A 26,465-nucleotide genomic window follows, 5' to 3' on the forward strand; every position below is an offset into this window, starting at 1 on the left:
TTTGCTCGGCTCACCATCATCAACCGCCGTCAACTAGCGTAGCATTCGATGCTCCCCCCGCGGCACGTGCTTGCCAATATTTGGAGCGGCTTGAACTTTTGATTCCAGCGGCAGATGTGAAAAGATGGTGAAGCGGCATAATTTAATTTGTGACTAGAAGGAGTAACAAGTGCCGAGGAGAATCTTGAACTCTTCACAAACTTTGGGGAAGACGACTTTTGCTTAAAAAGTGCTTAATTTTAACATAAACTGAAATGGCACCGCAACCACAGCGCCATCGTTTAGCGTCGTGGCTATCACAAATTATACCAGCAATTGCAGCACTGTTGTGATATCTGGACAGTGTGCAATATACTCGCCCGATTCACTGCCCCCGAACCTTAATAAAACTTGCCCATCCAAAGATGGCAAGTCGAGAGGCGGGGGCGACGACGAGGCAGAGCCCGGTTGCGTCAACCCTTGCTTGTGGACCATGCAAAATGAAATAAAAAAATGCAACTTCATTGCATACATACTAGACGAGGAATGAACACACACACACACGCATGCAAGCAAAAAATGTCACATTGCACACGGATGAACGTTGCAGGGGGTGGTCTCGGCTAGCCCAAAACTCATCACCGTTCCAGCGCCGCTACCATTGCAACACTACCAGAAACACACATTTATGATGGGCTGTTATGACCCCGGGAAGGCAAACGCTGCTGTGTGCAGCGTGTAGCTAAGTGCAACCGCTAAACCTGCTGTTGCAAATTTTACGCGTTTTGGTTTGGCAGTGCACATCGATGCGTTTGGGAAGTATACGTTCCATACCACACGGTTACTGATGCAGTCACTTTGCGAATTGCAGCACATAATGGCTGCCCCTTATGGCTGAGGAAGTTGAGAAATCGTTTCACTTCGAGCAAGTATTGCTCATTGTAAACACGGTAAATACGGTACTGGGGACACAATAAATGACATCGATGTCCAAGCAAGGCTTTATCTATCTTTGATCTCCTTAACGACGAAAAGCGATTATTTTGGAAAATTTGGAAAACTTACGACGATCCAACGTATCCAAAGAAAACGAACTTTAGCGCTCAATTTATTTTATTGCGAAAACCTCACAAATTTGAATGTATTTAATGGCCTCATTGCTGTCAACATCTGTAGAATCTGACAAAAATACATTTTCTCCATCTAGTGCACAACACTTTTTGTGACTTTTGGCTAAGAGCATAAGATTGGCTATTGAGTTTCGAATATTTTTATCACGATTTTCATACAAACTAATACAGCATACAAATATTCCACGATGACTGTAACTTAACGCTTCGAATAACGACTCACCGTCTGGAGCGTTTTCTGTAATAAATGTTGAAAATAGTAGACACAATGTTTTATATCGGTACAACTTGAATTCTCCAGCAAAAAAAAAAACTTCCTTGTAGGCATATAAGAAACCTATCCAATTATGAAGTAACATCCAAATGTAGCTAGAAAAACATTAGTAATACTGAAGGATTAAAAGAGTATAAATGCATTCGATCAGATTGCTATATTAGTTCATTTCACTTGTCTTTTGGATGTATAAACAGTGTCCTCTTGAAGTTATAACGTTTAGCGCCGGTCATTTTTCGACTAAGGCTTTTTTTCGTTATATAGCATTCAACTAAATGAATACGAGTTATCGTGCTTCTGCTTAAAAAAAGGCTTGAAGCAACGTCCATACATTACTACAAGTGTCAAGTGTCCTTGCCATGTGGGCGTAACGACAAATCTTCGTAAGATGATTGGGGAGAACTCAATCGTTTACTGAACGTCCTAAGCAACCTATTCTCCTGATATGTCAATTTCTATATCACTATCCAATATGGTGACTAAAATAAAAACGATAATCTCACTTGTTATCAGTTTCCTGGTTTCTTGGATTCAAGAGCACAAACATATTCCCATTGATTTAAGTTCCTAATACCAGAAGAACATCAGGAGCGATAGCAAAGTATTCTACAGAAAAATTAAGCCCAAAGTTCAAAGAAGATTCATTACAAAACGACAAGTGATACAACAAAACAATACATTGACCCTCTCAATCACTCAGAGCTATAATTTCAAAAGCGTTTCATTCGTTGCCACCGCTTACGAAATTCCCTGAGGACAACAATTTGTATTGTATGTAAAATTACCCACTACTCCTAATTGATTCATAAATTCAACCGGATAAAAGCCTATGAATTGTAAAAACAAATCCCAGCCACAATTATTCCACCATCAATCCAATTACAGCACACCGCCATTACGCACTGAGCACCGGGCACGGAATGAACCCACTCAGGATTAGCATTTCGAGTACGTTGTTACAAATCAGCGGACACCGAAATGCCCGGGCAGTTGCAGTAGCAGCAGCAGCACCCAATTTCGAATGCCATTACGCGTGTTCCCAAAAAAACTGTAATATCACATCATTTTCATACGTTAACGGCCGGCCCCAGACACAACACCAGTATAGGATCCAACTTTCCGACTTCTACCTTTCTGACCTGTATGGGCTGCGGGCAAACACAAAAAAAAAACGCATACACATATTTTATCCTCAAATATGGAAATGGGGATGTAAAAGAGAAGCAACACACAGCGAAAAATGGCCACCCTGTGGCCTGTGCTGACGAGTACGAAAAAGAACGGAGCCATTGTTTCCGTTGCTGAAACCAGCCGCCGTACGCCGGTGGTCGTGTCAAATCGATATTGCATAATTTCATAATCTGTGACTCCAAAGCACTGCTCCCCCACAGTGAATGACCCACCGTGTCCCCGGGATGCTTTCGTGTGGAAATGCGTCAACACGAATCAAAGTTTTCTTCCAACAGCGGCCGTCGACGTCGTCGTCGGGCAAAGAACCGCCCGGGTTTGCTCTCTTGCACTCTCCGTTTGGAGTGTGATGTGTTTGGAATTAGTTTTCCGTTTCATTCGTTCGAGCGGGCCGGAGTTCCGAGAGGACAAAACAGCGACACCAACCGGCACACAAGGTATAAGGTAAAACGGATTACGCAGCATTAGCATACGAAAGCGCTAACCGCAATCTCCCCTTTGGCGGTGTGTGTCTGTGTAGCAGGGTGGGTTGTTTAGTAGTTTGTCAAATCACTACACACGTTTAAGCTCAGGAGTGGGATAAACGGATGCATGCGGCTCGTCGGGTAGGGTAGGGCCCGCCGGATATGTCTCCGCGCTAGAGGGAGGAAGCGATTTAATAGCTTCTATCGATTCTAATTCTTACGTAACGAGCAGCGCTGACGATGACGGTGGTGTCGGTTGCAGGCAGTGCCAGTTCAACCGGCAACTGCTCCCTTCAAGGCCACCCGGTGGAACGCCACATTCCTCACGCACACGTACATACCGTAAAAAGGGGAAGGATCGATTTTTCCACAAACAAAATCGACCCATTATAATTGGGTTCCGGGGGGGAAAGCTTACTGGCCGATGAGAAAAACAGACTCGTAAATGTACGGAGAAATGACAGCAGGTATCATCCCGTCTTTCCCGCGCGTTATATGTCTAGGGCAAAGTTACCTGTTGTGGCCTCTTCTTGCCTCGCGCACAAGGAACGACACGGAAAGCTTTGCCAAACAGGACTCGCTGATAGTACGAGCCGGACAGGCGGGATTAGGAACTTTCTGCGTACACTTTTACGATTCGTCTTTCGTCCCAGGGCAGGATGGCTGAGCGGATAAACCGCCTGTCTGCCGTGCGACGCAACCGACACACGGGTGCGCATAATCAAACGGTTGTTTATCGATGCTTACTGGAGCGAATCGCACACCGTTGATGTGCGGGGGGAGGGAGCGGACACATGCATGCCTGGGATAATGCATTGCCTTTATTTATTGATATTAGGCTGTCGCCGTTGTCGGACGTGTATTCATAATCAATCCAGATGGGTTACCGCCGTTACATCACGGCTCGCAATCTGGTTTAGTTAGTGCGGGATACGTCGTTGCCGTTGCCAATCGTGCCTTCGTAATAATCATGACAGGGTGATATGCTTTGTAACAACGACTTTTTGCATTATCCAGTGTGTGCAATACTGACGACTTGGACCGGCCTGTGTGTTCGCTTAATCCAGAGCGCAAATGCATCTGTTGCAATAGCAACGCCAATAAAATGAGAGGTTTGATAAATTACCCAAAAAATAAGCAAGCTAGGTACTGAAAAATGTTACAACTCATCTGTTGTGAAAACGGATTTTCTAAAAACAGATGTATAATGTACGTGACATCTTTGAAGATTTTGCGAGAGAAATAAAGTAACCATTCTAAATTTGTTACATCGTAACCGCTGAGCGTCGCGAGATCAACAGTTTTTCAATCCGTAAATACATTTGAAACTTTGTGTTAACCATAAAACATTGTATCAAAATACACATGCTTGCTAAAATACTGCTATTATTGGTGAGCTATTATATTTCCTCATTAAAATTCAGATTAGTTTTTTGTTGGAAATTATTGTTTAGAAGTGGTGACTTAGATATATAGCTCTATTAAAAAAACGGCATTTGGATTTTATGACTTTGCAAAAACTAACGAGCAGAATCTTAATTTAAACAAACACAAATCAAATGCATCGAATGCACAAGTACAGTAGACCTGTAAGTTACGATGATTCGTAGATACGACCTTTGGATTTCGATTTTGATTTTGATTGATTTTGACAGCCAATCAAAAGGGTTTTTTTTAAATTTGATAATTGATGTGTCAAGACAGTACAATTTGCTCGAAGATCTGTCAAAGGGACCCTATTCCGTTTTAAGTTCGTAGGCTGAAATTTCAGCCTGTCAGCTGTATGCTTTGTATAGCAGTTTTCGAGCAGCTATCTAAGTGGGTAGAATATACAGGGGGGCTTATCCCAAGGTGTATGAATCTAGAAGGCTCATTTTTATCGCTTCTGTTTCTGAATGAAGGTTTTTTGAGAGTGTTTAGAGAATTTGTTAAGCCTCCAATAAGCTTGTTCGAACAAAAGTTTTCACCCTTCCTGTCAAAAAGTGATATTCCTATTTGGTTATAAAAAACATGCTATGAGATCACATGGACTACATACACTTTGATTCTGGATTCCATCACCAGACCTCTTTAATGCACCTTGGGATAAATGTAAAAATCATACCATTTTTCGAGCAGGTACCCGAATCTAATTCTAGCTTTGAGGCTAGAATAATCTAGAACAGAGGTCTCCAAATTACCGCCCGCGGGCCGCATGCGGCCCTCAATAGCCTGTAATGCGGCCCGGGATGACTTGGTAGATGTTAAAATAAATAGTTTACTTTGTTTCCTAATCCATAAAAAAAAATTTTTTTTTTTGAAAGACGAAAATTAGGGTTTGATAAAATAAAGCTGTTGACATTTGATATATTCAGTAAGTATTTTCTAATCAAATTCAGATTTGAACATTCACTCATTCTATAGCTAACGTCAAAATGGACAATGTTATTTGTGAAGCAATGCGGCCCGCGAACTGAAAAGGTTGGAGACCCCTGCTCTAGACTGAAAACGCAGGCTAGTTTTGTGTGTGTTTTTGTATGGAGTGTTTACACGATTTCAGCCTCCAACTGTCAAACTCCATTAAAAAACTGACTAGAATCGTGAAGGGCCCCAAATTTAGAAGAAAAAACTAATCTAGCGTATATCGGAGAATATTTGTATATGATAAATGCCTTGAACAACAGTTTATATACATCGAATACTTTAACGCTTATTTTGCATTTATTGGGCTGTGTATGGGAAAGATTATCTAAGAACAAAAGCCTTACTGTACTGTAAACTTTAAATAGATTTCAGATAGATATATAAAATGCAGTAAAGATTAGTCTCAAACAATAGATAGAACAGAAATTGAAATAGTTATTTTAGTCTTGGTTTTTATTTAATTTATCGTTTTTTTATAGCTTGCGTCTATTTTCTACTCATTGCGGTTTGTTCATTAAAATATAAATAATGTATTGCTTAGTTTTCTTTTCCAATACGTTCTTTGAAAATTCTCTTTCGAGATCTATAAAATGATTGTTTTATGTTTTAAGCACTTTAAAGCACAAGGACTACACCTTTCCAAGCTGACAAACATCGCCATGCCCCCCAATAAGATAGGGACAACACTTTTCCCCAAATAAACTCTTCCATTCGATCAGTGCGTACAATCGAAACGATCATCATCACCGCCCGGCTAGGGGGCAAGCGGAGGAAAGAATAAAGTAAAACAATTTGTCATCCGCATGCAGCCATCCTTCCGCAAGCGGGAAACCGTCCACGCGATGCCGCCCATATGCTTCCCGCTCTTGCTAGCGCGCCCGGTGTGTGATTTATTTGCGCAATATCTTCTCCACTACCGAACCGAAAACTACAATGCAAAGGGGGGGGGGGGAGGGGGGAGGTAGGAAGAAAATTCCCTTTCCCCACTCGTTCCTCCTTCGTCATTCTCTAGCACACTGGGAAAACTGTAATGCTGCAGCAACAAACGCTATGCATTCGGGACAGAGCGCGGTCGCCCGCCCGAACCCCCCGAACGCGGGTTGGTCTTGACATTTTCCCGACCCCAAAAGCTCTACACACACGAGCACGAGCAGCAGCAACAAAAAAAAAAGTGAAAGGAAACATGAGCGCGCACGCGAGAGACAAGGGAAATCGAACTGCAGTGCGAACGAGCCATATATTTTACCCCATGCCAGCACCGAGGGAAAAAGCACATCACATCGAATGAAGGCACCGTGCCGCTGCTGAAGCAGCCTTGAGCATTCTCACCGCTTGCTGCACACACGCACACACACGGTGCGACCCCTCGGGACTCGAGAGGGCCGAGTTTTCCGCGGCATTTGCATGCATGCATTCAATAAATTTAACAAACACTGCATCCTTCTGGCCGGCCGGCCGGCCCTAGATCGCTGCAGATATTTGGCCCTTTCCCGTGTCCGTGCAATGGCGTGATGGCGCGTGCAAACGGCTGATAACAGTGGCGTTTACATCTGCCCGGCGCTCGAGAAGCGGAAGCAGCTTGACCATTGAACGCGCCGTCATCATCTCCCGGTTGCCGATCGCGCGACACGTTGATTGGCGAGTGGGGGGGGGACTTGCAAAATCAAACCACGTGGAAAACGTTCTGCACAATTTCAGCACAATTTTGCACGTCGGTGCACGTCTGTGTGTCTGTGTGTTTGGAATTATTCTTTGCACCGTCCGTCGTCGTCTGCCCCTAAACCAGAGGTGCCAACATTAGCCACCATAGTTGACCGGCAACGATTGTGTTTTGGTGGCAAATAAAACAAAAAAGAAACGTCGATTGTGCCCACCGAAGTGAGAAGAAAACTGTGGGCTAGTGGTGAAGAGCGATGGAGGTCAATTCAAACCACGAAAGAGTGAAGTGGAAAACGCACGTCTAAAAACCAGCCCACGTAAGCAGGCCGAGGTGAATGCGGTGGAAATTCAAAGCCTCCATTTTCCCTGTCAAACAAACGAAAAAAATAGTAAAAGAAACAAAAAACTGAACCGGAGCAATTTTATTTCCCCTCGCTCACCCGCCAATCATGTCCACCCCTTCTTTTGATAGGGAAAGGTCATTTGCAACGAGCACAAGTCGTCTATTTGGGTCAAGAATGACCTGGGTGTTTTCTACCTTTATGCCAGCGTTTAAAAAAAAAAACGTTTCTTACTACGTTCTACACACCATTTGAGTTTCGTGTGGGGGAACCATTTTCTCTGAACCACCACACTTGGGAGGGCAGGACAAAAACATAGCAAAAGCCTTAAAAAAGCCCATAACTGGCGACTCTTTCTCTCATTCTCTTTCTCCGTGCTCCAACACTGACCGGTTGCTTTGTCAAATACAATTACATGCCATTCATATTATAATTTCACTCTGTGTGTATGTGTGTGTTTTTTTATACTCCTTCTTCTCAGCTCAAACGCTTCCGTCGTTGCAGTTTGACAAAGAAATTGCGCTAAAATATGAAAATGGGCATTCTTTTTTTGTCGCGTGGTTACTATTATGGGAGTGATTCCCCTACCTCCCACTGATCGGAAGGTACAGTTGAGCGCGTGAAATATGAATTCGAAAGAATGGGCCATTTAGCAAAAATGCGAATAGGAAAGGGCAGCAATTTGTGTGCTTGCAGCTTGCTCTATGGGAACGTATTTGAAATTTAGATTTGAGGATTTTGAGGCACGAGAGAGAGTGTGTTGTATGTATGGGAAGTTATGTGCGGAGAGCATAAAACGTTTGATCCTTCTTTTTATTTTATTATTTGCTCAAGAATGTTTGGATTATTCATTGTACCACGACGCTCGAAATGGTGATGGATGGATTTGATTTGAAGGCTAATGTTAGTGGAAAAAGAAGCAAAGGAATTTCGATCGGCCGGTAATTGTTTCTTCAGTCTTCAATAGATCAGAGTTATTGCAAAGCATGATTAAAATAAAAACCAACATTTAAGCTCCGTGTTCCGTAGTTATCGTAAAAATAACAAATAATGTTCATCACTTATTTTTGCACACCGTTTGTTCACTTATCAAATCACCATCGCGATTTGGTAACGAAATTTCGTTAAATTAAACCAACCAAACCATGGCACATTTCACTTCACCTGACAGTGACACTTTACTCATTCATCGGAGTGAAAACATTTGAAATGTTCGGATGACAGGAGGAAACGAGTACAATACCGTCAATCTATTTTTTTGTTTAGCATTTTTGCAAACGGTACAATAGCAAATGACGTTAAAGGTAAGATGTGTTTCATGTCATACAGCGTGTTTAATTTTGTTTATTAATGGGCAAAATAGCATTATAAGATTTATCCTTTTTTTGCCCGTAAACAAACAACAAAAAGAAAAAAAAGCATATTTCTGAAACGGAGGAAAGTCAAATTAATTCCGGTTCAGCCTTTAGCTTTATGCAAAAAATAATAAAATGCGCGATAGCGAAAACTCTCACATTTATCTTTGACCGGTAAAGCATTGTTTCTAATGTAAAATTCTTCTATTCTTTAAATACACCATTATATCTTCATTACAGTTTAATAAAGTAAAGAAACTACGAGCAAATGTTCCTTTCAGATCAGCGATAATATAAACTTGCTTAACAGAGTAAACTTGATAAATTGTTGAATGTTGGAATAAAAATTTTCACAACATATAGAACGAGTTGTTAATGATATCTTAATTCTAATTAACTAAAAATCCTCCACCAGTATCGAATATGATATGGCTGTAGCCAGAATAAGTTTATATACATAAATTAATTCTGTTGAAATTAATTCCACGTTAACTATAATAAAAGCAAGCATGAATATAATATTCGTATTAGATACGGAAATCTGATCTTACATCTGAAACCTTTTTCATGCATATTCCATTTTTCAACCATAGAACTTCATTTTATAGAATGCATGCTAGTAACTACATAGTTGGAGCTCGTTTTTTCGAGTAATTATTTGTATCTAATTAAATGTAAGTAATTTGTTTTATGAAATATTTCACTCGAGTTGCACCCAACTCAATGACTCGCAACACAGTTATAGTTAATTATAACTGAGTGCTTTAAACTATTTCACTCCGAATAATTATTATTCCTTATAATGCTAGTTTTGTTACATTTTTATTACTAAAATTGTTCACTTCTTCAAACAAACTACAAATGAGGTGTTAGAGTTTGTGATGTAGAGTGCAAATTTTTGAATACATTTTGATTCAAACCATTCTAGCACGCACTCCCGCCACTGCACACTTGTGCAGCAAAAGAAGGAAATGTAAAAATCGCCAATCTAATCGACAAACCGATCGAAACCACATTCTGCCTGACGGACCAGAGCAGGTACAACCACCTGCAATGAGCGCTGCTGCCGGGTTTGTATCGGGGCAGACGAAAAAAAAAACAACATCCCACCCCCAGTTGGCACAAAACCACAAACTCCGGCAGCTGTCCAACAAGCAGCAACTCGCCCATGAGGCACATTCACCGCAGCATCTCGCCCACCCGCGTACACGATGGCGTACGGTTCGGTTTAGTTGCACCACGGACTGCTAGGTGCAACAACCGGTCGCACTGCTCTGGCCGCTCGAAGGAAGTTAGTGCACCCAGGGGCTCCGGGGGACTGCTGCGGCGAAGGGGCGCAAGATTGAGTCGTTTGTTTTTTAGTGTCATTACCAGAGCAAGCTCCTAGCCCAGCCGCTCCTGGAAGGAATGGGATCCGAGAGAGCGCGAGTGGCTAACCCGAAACATGGAGTAGGTGGCGCGTCGGATGCAACGCTGTACCCAAGGGGGGGTTTGGAAATAAAATGGATTTAAAGGGTGCATTCACACACACACACACACATACACACACACCGACCGGACCTGGGAACCTGTTTCACCTTGCCGCAGCAGTGCAGCAGGTTCGATTCAAAGTCAAAGAACAAATCAAATTCTATTTAACCGGTTTCTGCCGGCCCAATGGCCCAAGATTAATGAAAGGGGAAGGAGTGGGAGTGCGGTGGACAACAAGGGTGCTCGCTAAACGCTCACAGCAACATTTGGACCAACGGCCCGAATCGAAACTCTATCAAGCGCACGCAACGCGCAATGGTCTCGCGTAATTGATTTCGGAAAGAGAACGTCGCAGAAGACGTTCGGCAGAGTCTCATCTCCGAGGATGACTTGGCGGCTTTTAAATACTGCACTGCGAATGTGGCAAGCGGGATCTGCCGGTCGGTTGCGTACTCATCCCCACGTGAAACGACACAGGTCACACGGGTTGACTAAAGTGAATGGAGTGTGGTGCATGGTACAATCTCATCTTCGGGAACTTTCCCAAAGCTTAGAACATTGCAGGTTCCTCCAATCGCTCGGCAGAATCAACGCAACCAGAACGCTAGCGCCACGTAAGCACGTTGATGTATGGCACATCTGGAATAGAACAACTCCCTCCCCTGGGTAATCGGATCCTCCACGGCGCGTGTTAGATAACGCGGTCAAAGCTACAAATGACATCGTTGTCGTGGCGCTGTGCCTAACCTCTCTGGATTAAAATCCGCTCAACAGGTCGGTTGCCGCTGCTGCTTAAAACCAACATCCGAATGCTTGTCTACTCTACTCCCCCCCGAAGTCTCGTTCAGGGACACGTGACCCCAAAGCAAATCATTGAAAAGGTTGTTACTGCTGCTGATGATGATTCCGGTGACTGCTCAATCATCTATCTTTACCGCCTATCGGAGCGAAGGGGACATCATACACACAGGTTGACAGCTCCGTGCGGGTCTCCAATCACTTCAATCACGTAGATCAAACATCTTCACGTCATAAGCTGACAACGTTTCCTCTTCTCGACAACCAGCAGAGCTTGACAACTTCAGTCGCTCTTTCTCTCTCTTAGTCTGTCTCGATGCATCCCATGGGGGCTTTAACGAATCGCTATGAAATATGACAACACCGGTTTTTTCATGCTTCTTCAGGAAGACATCAGGAAGGATTGCTTTCTGCCTACATTTTGTGCTGCCGAGTTCGCTTGCCGAGTTCATAGGGTCCTGCCGTAAGACACATCGTAGATATTAGTTGGACACGGGTAAGGCGTTTTGATGCGAGGGACAAAGACGAGACGAGACTTACATTTTGCCGCAGCACCATGCAGCTGTGTCCTGGCGCTTGGTACACACAGTTGCAGAGGTAAACAACGAGCAAAAAGACGCTGGAGGGGACTTGGGAGATATTATTAAAAATTTATGAAGACTCCACCGAGTGCCCTCTCTCCACCCCGTCCATTGAAGATGCAAGGCAAGATGCACAAGACCGACAACACAGTGCACATGCTCCCGTGCATTGGCTGGATGATTGCTTATGTTGAGGAGGTGAGAAAGATTGTTGCCCCCTTCTCAATTTTTTTGTTGATTTTTGGTACATTGCTTCTTGGCAGGATACGATTTTTTCTTTGCATCTCAATGTACTACATCCGTTGCGTTGCGAAAAGAAGCACCAAAGTCATCCTCGTAAGTCGTCGCTCCGTTGTCCTTTGCCAAGTGCACTTATAACTATCGCAAGAAATGTTACGCGGAGAGGCGGATGAAAACAGTGATCTCGTTGTTTGAGTGTGTTTCACCGGCTGGTTCTATGCCGCTCGAGGCGACCCTTCTCAAACTTTCCATTAAACAGGGATCAACCCGACACCAGAGGCGAAACGGATGTTGCTGAGCCATCGCACAGCAAAAGAGGGAGAAAGAACTCAGAATTGCATACCGTTTTTCCGAACTAGCTTTATTTTTTCTTTTTGCTGCCTCCTCTTCCCGTCGGCGAACAGGATGCTCTTAGTGAAAGCGTTCGACACTGATACAACTACTGCTGGATACACCTTTACCTATCATCACAGAGCCCGTTTCGCTCTCCCCATTTCCACTAGCGCTGGTGTTTGATATTCACCATCTTCTTTTTTTCTCGTTAGCCAGAGCGCTTACTCTTGGTTGGATAACAATTTTTGTTCGAAAGGAATGAACAGAGTGGGAAAAAAAGCTGAGCAAACTTCAAAGTTTTCCTAGTTCGATATCACGACACAGAGTGTATCCGGAGATGTATGGACTGTGAAGGAACGAGGGACCGTCGCTGGTGCACTGCTTCATTTGCACACACCCCTACTACTCTACGCTAGCCAAGAAGATCCGATCGCTCAATGCTCAAACTGTCACTCCGGGGGCGTGCGGAACGTTACTCCGGAGTGCGATTGCTTCAAATATTTACACGAACTGCAAGAGCAACCGAGCAGTAAATGTGCCAACTGGTGTGTGATTGATGGTTGAAATTTAGGGGGTGTAAATAAAATTGTTTCAGCACCAAAGGGAATCATACTCTTATCGCAGTTGTCGGTAGTTATTGAATTTGTCCTTGCTGAAAGTTGTAGATGTAAGATAGCACCACCAGCAGGGCTAGCTGTGACTGGCGCCGGGAAATGCTTTTGATGTCAACTGTGCATCGCTCTGCAATAATGGATGGCACTCCGTAGAGAACACTCATCCATTTGATACGGGACAGAGAACATGTGTAGCAATAGAAAAGTAAATTTTGCTAACGTACAGTGACGAAGATCCAGTAGGGACTTGTTCATGCTAATAACTTCCAGAATGCAAGTGTGAGAGAGTATATTTTACTGCAAAGATTAATGGGCTCAATTGATAATGTTATACCGCATGCTCGATGCATATAGTGGAACATTGAATTTTCTATACGAGGTATAGCTAACATTGATATTGGTAACAAATACAAATACAGGGGCCCTTTCCGTTTTAAGTTCGTAGGCTGAAATTTCAGCCGGTCAGCTGTTTGCATTGTATAGCAGTTTTCGGGCAGCTATCTAAGTCGGTATAATATACAGGTGGGCTTATCCCAAGGTGTATGAATTAAGAAGTCTGAATTTTTTATCGCTTCTGTTTCTGAACGAAGATTTTGAGAGTGTGTTGTGTATTTATCAACCCTCCAGAAAGCTTGATTGAGCAAAAGTTTTCACCCATTCTGTTAAAAAGTGATATTCAAATTTGGTTTTGAAAAACATGCTATGAGACCACCTGGACTACATACACTTTGATTCTAGATTCCACCACGTCATCTCTTTGATGCACCTTGGGATACATTTAAAAATTATGCCATTTTTCGAGCAGGTACTTGAATCTAATTCTAGCTTTGAGGCTAGAATAATCTAGACTGAAAATTGCAGGCTAGTTTTGTGTGTGGTTTTGTATGGAGTGTTTACATGATTTCAGCCTCCAACTGTCAAACTCCATACAAAAAACTGACTAGAATCGTGAAGGGCCCCAATATTATACCGCATGCTCGATGCATTTAAAATAGTGGACCATTGAATTTTCTATACGACGTATTGCTAACATTGGTATCGGTAACAAATACAAATACAAGTAGTATTAGTTCGCATGCATTCAAGTGTATTCGTCCCCATAAAAATCGGTATAATTAAGCAAAATATGACCCGCGCAATACTCCATAATACGGACTATGATAAATAAATTTAATTAAAAAGAGGAATTTGAACTAGTAGCATAAACATAATCATCTAAATCCTTCAGAAAAAAGTTTTAAATAACCCGAATCATATAATTAGTGGACGGATTAGTACATCAAACTATTCCTCCTTTCTTGCGCTGCTTTCTGCTTATCAACTACGCCAACCGCACGACCAAACACAGCCACGGAGGAAAATACTATATCATAACTCCCGTCCCAGTGGGCTAAACGTGCCAATCAAAATCATGCGCTTGCTGTAACTGCTGCTGCTGCTGCTGCTGCTGCTAGTGTCTAGCTCGGTCCCAGTCCCAGCTATCCGGAAAATCTGTCCCAAAATCCAACAGCCGCAACCACGTTTGCCGCCCCGTTCTCGCGCCCTTAATCCATGCGGATCTCCACCGTTGACCCTGACGCGGAGGAGAAGGGTTAATTTATTGGCATTGTTTCGAGCAGTTGGCATGTTTGCACCGGCAACAGCCCACGGGGGCAGCACGAGCGGCAAGCGGTGGGTTATATAACGTAACTGCAGTCTCGCGTTCTCAGGTTGCAATTGCACGCAGGCGGATAGAAAATGCATCTTGAGCAGCCCCGGGAGTCTTTGTGGTCGGTGTGAGATAGTGCTCTGGCGTACACGGATTTGCGTACGACCCGAGACAATGCGCGCCGCCCGCTTTTGTACTATCCAGTCGGACAGTACTAGCATGAGCAGCAGCAACAACGCTGCTACCACAGCGCCAAGTCAAGTCAAGCTGCATCAGCAGGTGGAAAACAAAGTGTTGGATGGGCGTTGGAAGTAGGAGGAATGGAGCACGACCATAATACAGGTTTTGTTTCTGCTTGCTTTCCCTCCAGAGCCGATTCCTCCCACAACATCAACTTTGGGGGGCACACAGCTGTGGCGGGGGAAAAGAATCTCGCGTGTCCAGCGATTAGACCGCGACCCGTGAAGGTGTCGTTTATCGTGGCGAGTGGCAGATTCGAGCCGATGAGAACAAAGGAAGTAATTAAGTGTGGGACTCGGCGGTGCTTCTACCTACTGCCAGGTCGAGCGCACTGTCGTTGATTAATTAAGATGGTCGACGATGGGCCCTAGCCGCGAAGGCATGAGGCGCTTCGATGTGTGATAGATGGACGATTAATGATCGAACCAAGAACCGAACACCTTGACCGTGGGCACGAAACGAAACCAATATATGTGTGTGTGTGCGTGTGTATGTGTGCTCATCTTCTCGGGGTGACTGACGGTATTGGATTTGGATTGCACAGGCGGGAGAGGAATTAGAATATCCATTCACTTCCTTCCCAGGTGAATCATTTCAGATCATCTTGCTGCGGCGCGGTTGCTGTTGCGTAACTTCGTGAGGCAATGGAGGGGTTTACCTTGAACAAATTTTGTGCACGCAAGCAAGTAACATAGGTCCATAGTTATTAGAACATAATAATTACGGAGTTGTTTAGGGAGAACAAGGTTGGAGAATTATCGTGTCCACCAGCCATTGCTACTGAAGACGGCAAGGATTTAGCTCTGAAATCCGAATTATCTGGTAGTGTAGATAACAAATACTTGTAAATAGGTATTCCTGGAGATACTTATTATATCATCAGTCTTAAGTTTGATTCTTTATTATAAATATGATTCCAATTTGCACGCATGACAATTTTTCCTTTATTAGAATAATTGAGAATCCATAATGAATCCATTCTGGATCCTTGTTAGTTTACTTTGGTGACATACCAAAGGAACAATGCCACAGTTTAATGTTATTAGGTACAATTCAAAATAGAATAATTTGCATTATATGTAAACAAAGCTTGAATATTAAAAAGCATGCGGCATGAATCTGGCGAGCCTATTGAGTCTTCATAAAAAATCCACAATAGGAATGGGATATCTTGGTCAAGACTCCTAAGTTACCGAGATATTTGTTTAAAGATATCCCAATTATTCTTGATTCCGTGATAGATAGTGAATCTAGACAACTTGTATGTTACAAGTTGGAACATAATTCAGATTTTGTCTTATTAAACTCTAAGAACCAAAACCAAAAAGAAAAATTCTTCCATGGCTGACATGTCTGGTACTTGGAGACTGAAAAGTAATGATGGGATAATTCGAAGTGGAGCCGTGGATCCTATCCCGATTACTAAAAACTGAATACGACTTGGATTCAAAATCAGACGAATTTTGACAAGACAGCACTTGTAAGGTATGTCTCAAAATCAAGATCGAATCTCCTATCTCCCCTCTTTTCAATAGCGAAACTCTCTCTGACACTTACTCCGACTTGCACCGGATTCAGATCGATCGATAAAAGCTAAATCTTTGGATCTCAACCATATGATGAAATACTGCCCATTTAAATAACGTAATGTTATTCCTCTTAAGGATGTCACCACAATTCTTTCGCAACACCTCCCCAAAAAAGTATTGTCTACATAATTTCATCGATCGATGCCTAGCAAATGGAATCGATTGCCTCGACAAACGGGTAACAGTCAGTGGGGTTAGTTACACGGCTACTATTTACGTGTACGACCGCCAACCTACCTCGGACCCTTCCGGGGCCACCACGGGTTGCTTGTGGCGCCATTGCGCTACAAAAATTCTACCACCTTTGCCGGACACACATCCAAGCTCTTGGGCAAACCAGGCGACAAACAAACATTGCGACACGCGCCGTCGGTACGCGCGTCCTTGAGGTAAACCGTACGGTCCCGTCCAGCTGACTTCTGAACCTGCGCCAACGAGGACAGTGCAAGCAAGCGGGCCCCGTTTGTTGCGACGCTTTGTTCGCATTATCGAAAGTTTGCGTGCGCGGCCGGTTGACTGCTTTTCGTAAAAGCGTCATTTCACACACACACACAGTGCCGCCAGCAGGCCAGCATTACTATTCCGAGCGCGACCGCGTGGATAGCGTTGGCGGATATGATGGAATCCGATGGCGAGGCGTGCTGTAAACGCCACGGTCAACGTAGTCGTGATGCCGGTCATACACACGGGCTCGAAGACTAATTATCGGGTTGTCACGAAAGTTCGCGAGCTGAAGATGACAAGTGCACGGAAACATGAGCGGAATAAATTATGCTCGAATCGACACTGATTGTGGTGGAGTAGCGCGTGCTTGCTAGCATTGAACCATTGAATGTTTCTAAAACCAAAATCGGGAGGAACCCCATCTTTAGCAGCTTGTTAAAAATGGCCACAGCATGAGGCGGTACACGACCTTGTATGTTTATTTTAATTTACCTTTGCATTCAAAAAAAGTTACACACCCAACACTACGCTTGCTTTTCCATACAACCCAGGATTAATTGAATTGTGGACGTGGTACCATTTACCATCAACCCAACATTTGAGACGACGGGCAAGAGCGAGAAGCACGCTGAGGAACCTTGCACACCTAGCCTAGAGCTTTCGGTGAATTGTTTTAAGGATTCAACGCACCCCAAAATCAAAATTCGATTGTTTTTATACTGAAAGCGAGGGAGGAGAAGCTTCATTTTATCGCACTCCATCACGAGCGCCAAGGACGTTGCGCAATCGGAGTCGACGGGGTAGGGTGGGACTTGCCCCATCGTGCACGCAAGGATCATGTTAATTTAGCACGAAGCTTTCGGGTGGGTGGTTTTGGGTTTTCGTTATTTTTGATATTGTTCTACGGCAAAACCGTCTCCAATCACGCTAGACTAGCTGGTCTAGGCGAGTTGATCGCCAGCGACTGAGAACCCTTCGCGAGTGTGTTTGTTTAATTACTTACCGCAAGGTACGGGGCTGACGTTCGAATTTACCTCCACCGGATCATCAATCAAGCTGTAACGAAAAAAGGAAACCAACATAAATAAAGTGAAACACAACCGTACGGTTTGGGTATTTTTAGTTTCTATAGGTTGCATTTAATTTGTTTTTTTTTTTGCGCTTTTGTCTGCAGCGCTTTATCGTCCCTAATTGCTGCCGATTGTGATTGTTGTAATCAGGACCATCAAAACCATTACATTAATCACACAAATCGCAGGTAAAAATACTGCACCGTTAATCAATTACGTGTTATGAGCATTCATTTGTACCATGGCGAAAGTACTGTTCAACCCCAAAACACCTTCAAAGCTCCCTCTTATCCAATAGAGAGTGAGAGAGCATTATACATGAACCGGTACCCAAGCGCAGAACTTAGACCTTCCGAGAAATGATTCTCCCTTTTGCAGCAAACCGGCCTTCCCGAAAGCTAAACCAAAACTTTCAACAACTTGCAACCAAAACTATGCGTTTGGGGTTGGGAGACCGAAGCGCACCGGTGTACCCATAGAGAAGCCGCACTATTTCATTTACCCGATGGCTCCCACACATACGCATCCACACTCTCCCGGGTGGAGGCGATTGTTTTGTTTTGCTTCCCATCGTCCCAAGGGTTGCTGCTGCTGTTGTTGTTGGCCAGTTTACGGAGTTGGCACAAAATATCGAGGAAACAATTTCTAACCCTTTTGTTGCCCCAAACTTGTCGATGCTCTTGTAGTATGGGAGGGAGGCGGATTTTCCAACAACTTTGCTTTGCAGCATAAATCTTCGATCCTCTGAAGGAGCCTTCGACAACCGAGGCACCAGTGGACTAGGACTTTTGTGTGTTTGGTTTGTTATTTTCGCCCCGAACGTAACCGGGAGGCAGCTGACCCTGGTGGCCGTGGTGGTTTGAGAGAATGAGATCCGTTCGATTAATTCCAAAGATTTGGAAAACATTCTCAGCTGCTACAACATTCTTGTTTTTCGGGGGTGGGATACCTTTTAGAAAGCATAACAATTCAGCACTGGAAACCCTTTTCCTAAAATGCAGATTTTCCGAGCGAAATAGAAAAGAAAACAGAGAATATACACACTGGCCGTTAGTGTTAGGTATTTTCATAGTTTTGAACATGAAAATGCTGCCTGTACAGGTGTTACCAGCTGCTCCCAATTTGTATGACGAAAGATTGATTTGGAAATGGTAAGTGTATATTATCTTCTCGTTTCCGTGTCGGCTTTGAGGCATTAGATTACTACACCTGAATCTGCTGCATGATTGGACGTGTCTAAAGTAGAATGACAGCCGTTCTCCAACAAAGGGAAGTTTAACGATTTCAACTGGTTTTTTTAAATGTAGAGTTTGACATTTTTCGCCAGCAATTACGTCACACAATTATAAGCGTCAAACGTTAAACTTTCAGTCTGAAAAAATGTTTGCAAATGATTATTGTTACAGGTTCGTTAGAGCCTACAGGATAGATGTCTTCAAACAAGTATATTCTGTTTCATGGATTACAATCTAAAAAAGTGTTGGAATTCTTTTATGTCGTCGAAATCTGTAGAATAATATGTTTTGAAGATGCATGAATACGTAAATAACTATCATAATCGAATAACGCAGACCTCATTCTGTCATTTATGTATGGAAAAAATAATCCAGAATGTAGTTGTAATATGCAAAACCCCGTTCTAAAAATTTAATTTGCTACTTGTCAGAAGAACCCAGAATTGTTTGTAGTTAATGCATGTACAATAGAACACACAAAAAAGGAAAACTCCTAAAGAGGCATTTCAAAATTGTCTCGTAAAACGTTTTTGGTAGAAAAAAAAACAACACTAAAATTTAAGCCTAATACCTTTTTCCCCAGAAATACCGGGCACTGGGCGTGTTTTAAATCATTAACGAGCACAGCACATTACCGCAACGGTCTTGGGTATCTGCCAAACATGCCATCCTTCTAATGATACTTCACGTGTTTTTCTACGGATGAAATTTGACTCCAATAACAAACAAATACACACATACACACCCAAACCTCCCAACATACCCAACATCTCCTGCTCCATATACACTCTTTAGGTCAATGTGATACCATCCCCACAGCCCCAATCGTTCGCACAAGCAGCAAATTTAGTTTTACAGCACCGTTTTCCCTCCGCGAATTTGTGCGGCCAAACAACCCACACGAAAAGGGAAACCCCGTACTTGATGGCATTTTTATGGCAATAGATTTATCGGTACGGCGCGGTTCGTTTAGCTTTCGCAGCACAGTACCAAGGGAGCCTTCGCGAGTTTACACGGTAGCACCCAGCTACAAGATTACTCCCAGGGACGCGTTCCGAGTGGTTTCTCATGCGCCGACAGCAAACGACTGGGAGCTAGGGAGGGAATATGCACCCTCGCAAAGGAAGAAAGCCAATATAACCCTCGATAACAATCTGGCGCACAAGAGTCGCAGCAAGGCGTATCTTTTCCACTCGTAACCGAAATTCTTGGCTTCCCGGTGGTGCGGGCGGGAGAAACACCTTTGCACCAGCACTGCTGCACAACAGTGTTCTGTGGGTAGCTCGGTTTCCCTGTGCTAAGCTGCCGTTGGCAACTTTATTGCTCCTCTTCCCGCGTGCAAATCGTTAACTGACGCAACCATCGGTTTGTGGATTTTTCTTTCCCTTTCGCCAAACTCCGTGTCGTAAGGTAGGGGTGGTGGCCTGCCGCTGCTGGAAAAGTGGTAATAAATTTTACCCGGAAAATACCACTCGTTTGAAGTCATTGGAGTCCTCGCCACATTGGCTAAACCGCAGATTGGTTGTGTTGTTAAACAATCGTCACCAACACACACACACCCACACACCCACACACGAGGGAGTAAGTTGAGCTGTGTGTGGGACGCACGGGCGAAGTCCTACACGTGCAATGTTATGTTCCGACGCTTTAGGATTGAAATATGAAGCTCGATTTGTTACAGCAAGCCGGAACAACCGGCTTCACCTCACTACTAAGTAATTTGGTGTTGTGGCAATTAAAAGGAATCTGTCAGAGCTCGGTCGAGAGGAAAGATTAGCCAACGGGTAAATACCGAGCAGATGAAGACAATTTGTTTTCAGTTGCGCGCACAAGGCGGACTGTTCTGAAGGTAGAACCTAATTTAATGTTTAATGCAGTGCCGCCTTTGAATGTAGCTCAGTTTTGCTCATATTACAATGCAGTTTGTGGATGTGATATTCTCATTTGATATAAATTCTTGGTATTATTTCAAGTAAAGTAAGACACATTTCGGCTTAAGGTTAAACTTCCATGTTCACACACTTACATGGAAAGAGACCTATTGTACATGAAAACCATGAAACTACACATAAGCCTATCACCATTACTCTTTAACTCCAGTAACAAAACAGTTAAAGACAAACCAACCGTATCTGATTATTTCCAGAAATTGGACTATGAAGAATGTCCTGTAACAGAATCAATTACGTTCTTCTGTTGAATTGTTGAATTGAATTGAATTCAAACTTCCACGACCCAAAAAAGAAAAATAAAAAATTACAAATTATTGTATATATCATTTCCTTAAATATTTGGATGATAGGATCATTGGATACTTCAATCATTGCATATTTTGATTTATACATCTTGGGATCTATGGATGTATACAACGTATCTTCAAATATTTGGACATAGACAGTGTTGAGTCTAGAGATCTTGGTATCTGAGAAATGATTTAGCTTGGAATAAATGGATCTTGGGTTCTTTTAATCCTTAAATCTTTTGATCAAGTATATTATCATTAGGATATGTTTTTAACTGTCAGAGATATCTAATGGTGGTCGTATCAAACACATGTAATTGCACACTTACCGAAAATGCTTACTTTAGCAAGTTCGGCTAAAAAGCCATTAAACAAGCCAACTAGAGTTAGTTTACTGTTTCTCAAAAATAGTTTTTTTTTTATCTAATTGAATTTCAACATTAAAACAGCTCGTTACACACACATTATGCTGCCAAGACCGATCTCCCTTGTAAGACATGGACAGTTTTCCGTTTCAATTATCGGACTGATGAGCGTTACCTTCGAACCGAAATTCGCCATCAGCAAAACACAAATTATCCGACCCCCATCCTACATTGCTACATACAGTCTCGCCGCTCGCATCACAGCTTCCATTCCATGTGTCGACGACATTGACAATGGCAATGCCTTTTCACGGTCGATATGTCCTCCCTTCAATGGTCAGCTAACGCCGGAGGTATACAAAAAAAAGCGGACGGATGGAAAAACACTTTAACATTGCTAACTAATTCACATATAATCGCCATCTTACAGTGTCTTTAAATGTGGCTTTGAACAGTAGCTTTAAAACACACTCACATGCGCACCCTTAGATTACAATCGAATCAAAGTTTACATCCACAGCGGGGTTAAACTAACCTGACCAGATTGGGCACTAATTGATTGTTAATTAAACAGGATGAAACCACAGTTTGTGGTACCAGTTTTGATCGTCTACAACGACCCTTCCAAAGGTGTACCCTAGCTCTTCCCCTGATGTTCGGTGTGTCGGTTCTGTATCTCACGATCGAGCGCACAAAGAACCGATCGAGTGTGGCCTCTCGCACCCTAGAAGTGCCTTTATCGATCAGTAGTAGCTGGTGCAGCAGTGCGTCGGTTCTTTTTCGGCATGAATGGTGGTTGGGAATTGTTGTTGTTGTTTTTTTATAAATTAACTGCGGGTTCTTCACCTGGTTACCCCGCGAGAGAGCCTTCGTTGTTGATGTAGTTATTTTTTCTTGCTTCTTTTTAATGTCAAGAATAAATAACTCCACTGCCGGAGGACGCGCAAGCGACCGCGGTATTGCAACATTCCTAAAAAGATGATTGCTTCAACCGGGTAAGCTAGGTTAAGGTTACTCTAGGCATCACTGTGTGACAATATATGGCCGATCTACCACCGGTTGTTCCCTTGGCCTTGGTGTGCAGGAGATATACTAGGCAATTGAACGGGCAAGGGAAAGGGTGAGTGAGCTTGTGGGTAATGTCTGTGTGTGTGCCGCGCGGTAAATTTGTTGCTAAATGCCGAATCAACCATTTCACACCCATAACTTCGAGGTGCAGAGTCGAATGAGGTATGGTAAGGATGGGAGGGTACTTGACCGTTGTTGGGAATTGATTTTTGTATCCCAAATATGAGGTGTACAGGTAATTGTAATTACATCGAAAAGCACTTCAGTTTACGTTTAATAAAATATAATTAACATCGAGATGTATGACTCCCATTGTCAATGTATTTCTGGGGATTGATTCCAAAAATAGATCAATCTTTCATTAGCAGCACGGTAAAGCACATGGTATGCAAGGCAGATTTTTTGTACTAAAACAATGAACTGAATGTTTGAAAAAGGTTATAAATGAGAGAAACAATGTTTTTGAATTTTCTAAAAGTAGTATATATAGTAACAAACTGAAAAATGGAAAATTAGTCGACTTCCTAATGATTTATTATTTGTAATATAATACAATAAGTCCCAACTGCTGACTAATATAGCTGAATACTAAAATGGACTAGGATTTCAGATTCAAACTTAAGCCAACAAACTTAGATTTGGAAACTTATTAATTAGTAATTTGGAAAAACGTGTGATTCCAAATATTCGTAGGCTAATAATAATGTATTCCGAGATACTGGCTGAAATAATTCAAACTAAAAGCCAAGGCACTATTCTCAAAATTGCAACGTTGTACAATATGCATAAAACCAAATTCAAGAATACAAATCTTCGTTTTACGAAAGCGAATTCATGAGAAGGGAAAGAATTTGATTTGCACAATAATCTTAATATTGGAGATGGAGCTGTGAAACATTAAAGCATTCGATGAAGCAGGATTAGCTCGAATACACAGCTACTACTTCCAATTACGTTCGCTTAAACCCTTCACAACCACACGATTCGTTCGAAACCGGAAAGTGATTTATTTAGTTAATTTACGATTGTATTTCACCTTCAATGAATCATCACAACCACATCACGAAAATTGAAACATTCCATTTCCTCGCGTACGTGCCAAATGGCAATTAGATACGCCACACTTGCACTCCCCCCCACCATTCCCTACCAAAACTCCTACGACTGATTGGATTGTCAGCCAGCCACAATCAAGATGTCGAAATAAGCCTTATTCTCGCCCAATCTTGTAATCATCACTCACACACGCTCTCACACACGGAAAGCCAGCGGCGCCATCTTCCTAATGGTGTTTTGATATCTCATTTCAAAATGAGCGTTTACATTCGGCATCGTTCGGGGTCGGTAAACACACTAAACAGCTTCCATCCCGCGCGCACAACAATAAACGAAACGCGATTATTTGCGAGCGGGAGGGCGACGCAAGGGACGGTGCATGATCAAGGGAACGGGCGCGGGTTGATGATGTGCGCAACCCGCAAAACATAATTACACTTTCAAGTCACAGAAGTCACACTTGACCCGATTTACCGCTCGCGCGCGCGTTTGTGTGTGGTGTGTCTCTCTCCAAATGGGAAAAGCTAGCGCAATCGTACCAAATCAAGCGAACCGAAACGTGGTGCACGAACACACGCGTGTACGGGGGGGATCTTATCTCAAGATATCCTGCGCTGCTGCTCACGTTTTCACTACCCCCACACCTAATACCACCGCCGGTCGTGCTTCCGTTCTCGAGGCTACGTCTCCTTTGTACTATGAACACGTTCTTACTCCCATTTAGAGCTGTTGCTGATACACACACACACCTGGTGCAACAACCGTTCGCAATCAGACGAATGCATTCGATGCAGTCGAGATTGGGGGGAGTTCTCAAGTCATGGCGTCAATGCCTTGGGTAATAGGAATACCGACAACCGAAAACTGCAAATGATTGCATTGTGAATGTCTCTCGTGCAAAGTTTGGTGGACACATCAGGCATCAAGCGAGGCCACACAAGCACAAGAGAGCGTGATTAGGGAGGGAAGCGGGCGGCGATGGATTGAAAATATTTTCGTGAACCTGACACCGGGACGATGCACATTGCTTTCCGTGCGAACGGGTTGTGCGTTGCAGGAGGTTCATTAATCAAATAAAACAAAATGAAAGTGCTAAAACGGGATGGGAATCCACTTGAGGTATGACATGCAGAAAGTCTTTGTTTAAATAAATATTCGGTGGACTTTTTTTGTCGTAGTTAGAAATCCTATACGACATGATCTTGTTAATGTTATGCTCAATCGCACCTGTCTTGTTTGCGACCTTGATGTGTTGATAGACGACAAACTTACATTCCATCAACAGCTTGAAAGTATAGTCGCTACAGTTAGCAATAATTCATCGACCGTGTAATCGTTGGAATCTAAAACCCTTTTGGCATTGTTGCCTAGTTCGTTCAGCTCCAGAGTTCGCGATCATCGTTGTTGGTCCCTTAGGACCCGGTTGGACGATAAAAGACTGGAATAAGTGTTTCACTAGAATTGCCTGATTATGATACTCGATGTATCATCTTTCATTTCAGGCTATAATTATTTGGAAAATCGAGACAATACAGCACATGCTCGTTTCATCTTCAAAATTCTTGATGGCATCATTGACGCACTGGCACTCCTTGGATCACTGGAATTGCATGCATCTGGACGTCACTGGAGAGTGTGAAATACTTTGAATGTGATTTATCGTCGACACAGTATACTTACTTTTCTTACTTATCGTATCAGTTCTCGTAACAAGGATTATTATAAAATTTTGTTACTACCTCAGAATACCACTTCATTACTTTTCAGAATGCTTTACTCTTCAGTTTACTGTGAGTGGGGCCCTTCACGATTCTAATCAGTTTTTTTTTTTGTATGGAGTTTGACAGTTGGATGCTGAAATCATGTAAACACTCCATACAAAACCACACAAAAAACTAGCCTGCCATTTTCAGTCAGCCTCAAAACTAGAATAAGATTCGAGAACCTGCTCGAAAAATGGCAAAACAAGGTGGTGTTCACATTTATCCCAAGGTGCATTAAAAAGATCTGGTGATGGAATCCAGAATCAAAGTGTATTTAGTTCATGTGGTCTCATAGCATGTTTTTTATAACCAAATTTTAATATCACTTCAGAATGGGTGAAAACTTTTGTTCAAACAAGCTTTCTGCAAGCTTGACGAATACCCAAAACACTCTTAGAATCTTCATTCAGAAGCAGAAGCGATAAAAATCAGCCTTCTAAATTTATACACCTTGAGATAAGCCCACCTGTATATTATACCGACTTAGATAGCTGCTTGAAAACTGCTATACAATGCAAACAGCTGACAGGCTGAAATTTCTGCATACGAACTTAAAACGGAAAGGGCCCCAGTATTGTATTAGGTAATAATAGGTATAGGTATTGTTTGACCTCTCTAGGCGGAATCGGATAAATTAAAATCCATCATGAACAAAATAAAACTATGGATTACATTCAAATCCAAATCAATTAGAAATTCACTTTCAATTTTTGTAGAATCCAATACATCTAACCCACACACCCCAAAGATCGCGTTAGAATGACGAATTGTTGATTCACTGGTTCTGTTCTCATGTCAGGGTAGTGAGTGCTTTACTTAACACACTAGTGTCAATGAAGGCGAAGCATTACAGATGCTCAAACAAGCACTCTCCCTCTTCCGCACAACATGTCTGCAGCGGATGGCAATAAAAATC

General features: G+C 42.8%; 1 protein-coding gene across 3 annotated transcripts in view; it reads right to left on the bottom strand.

Moving 5' to 3' along the window:
* LOC121598520 (Ig-like and fibronectin type-III domain-containing protein 1) overlaps nt 1-26,465 on the bottom strand; it is a 118,700-nt gene that overhangs the window by 54,028 nt on the left and 38,207 nt on the right. For all 3 annotated transcript variants that reach the window (XM_041925490.1, XM_041925491.1, XM_041925492.1), the window contains one exon: nt 17,754-17,806. The gene's annotated coding sequence lies outside the window, so the exon portion shown is untranslated. The remainder of the gene's footprint in view (nt 1-17,753; nt 17,807-26,465) is intronic.

Source organism: Anopheles merus, chromosome 3L, assembly GCF_017562075.2.
Source record: "Anopheles merus strain MAF chromosome 3L, AmerM5.1, whole genome shotgun sequence".
In the NCBI taxonomy this organism is placed as follows: domain Eukaryota; kingdom Metazoa; phylum Arthropoda; class Insecta; order Diptera; family Culicidae; genus Anopheles; species Anopheles merus.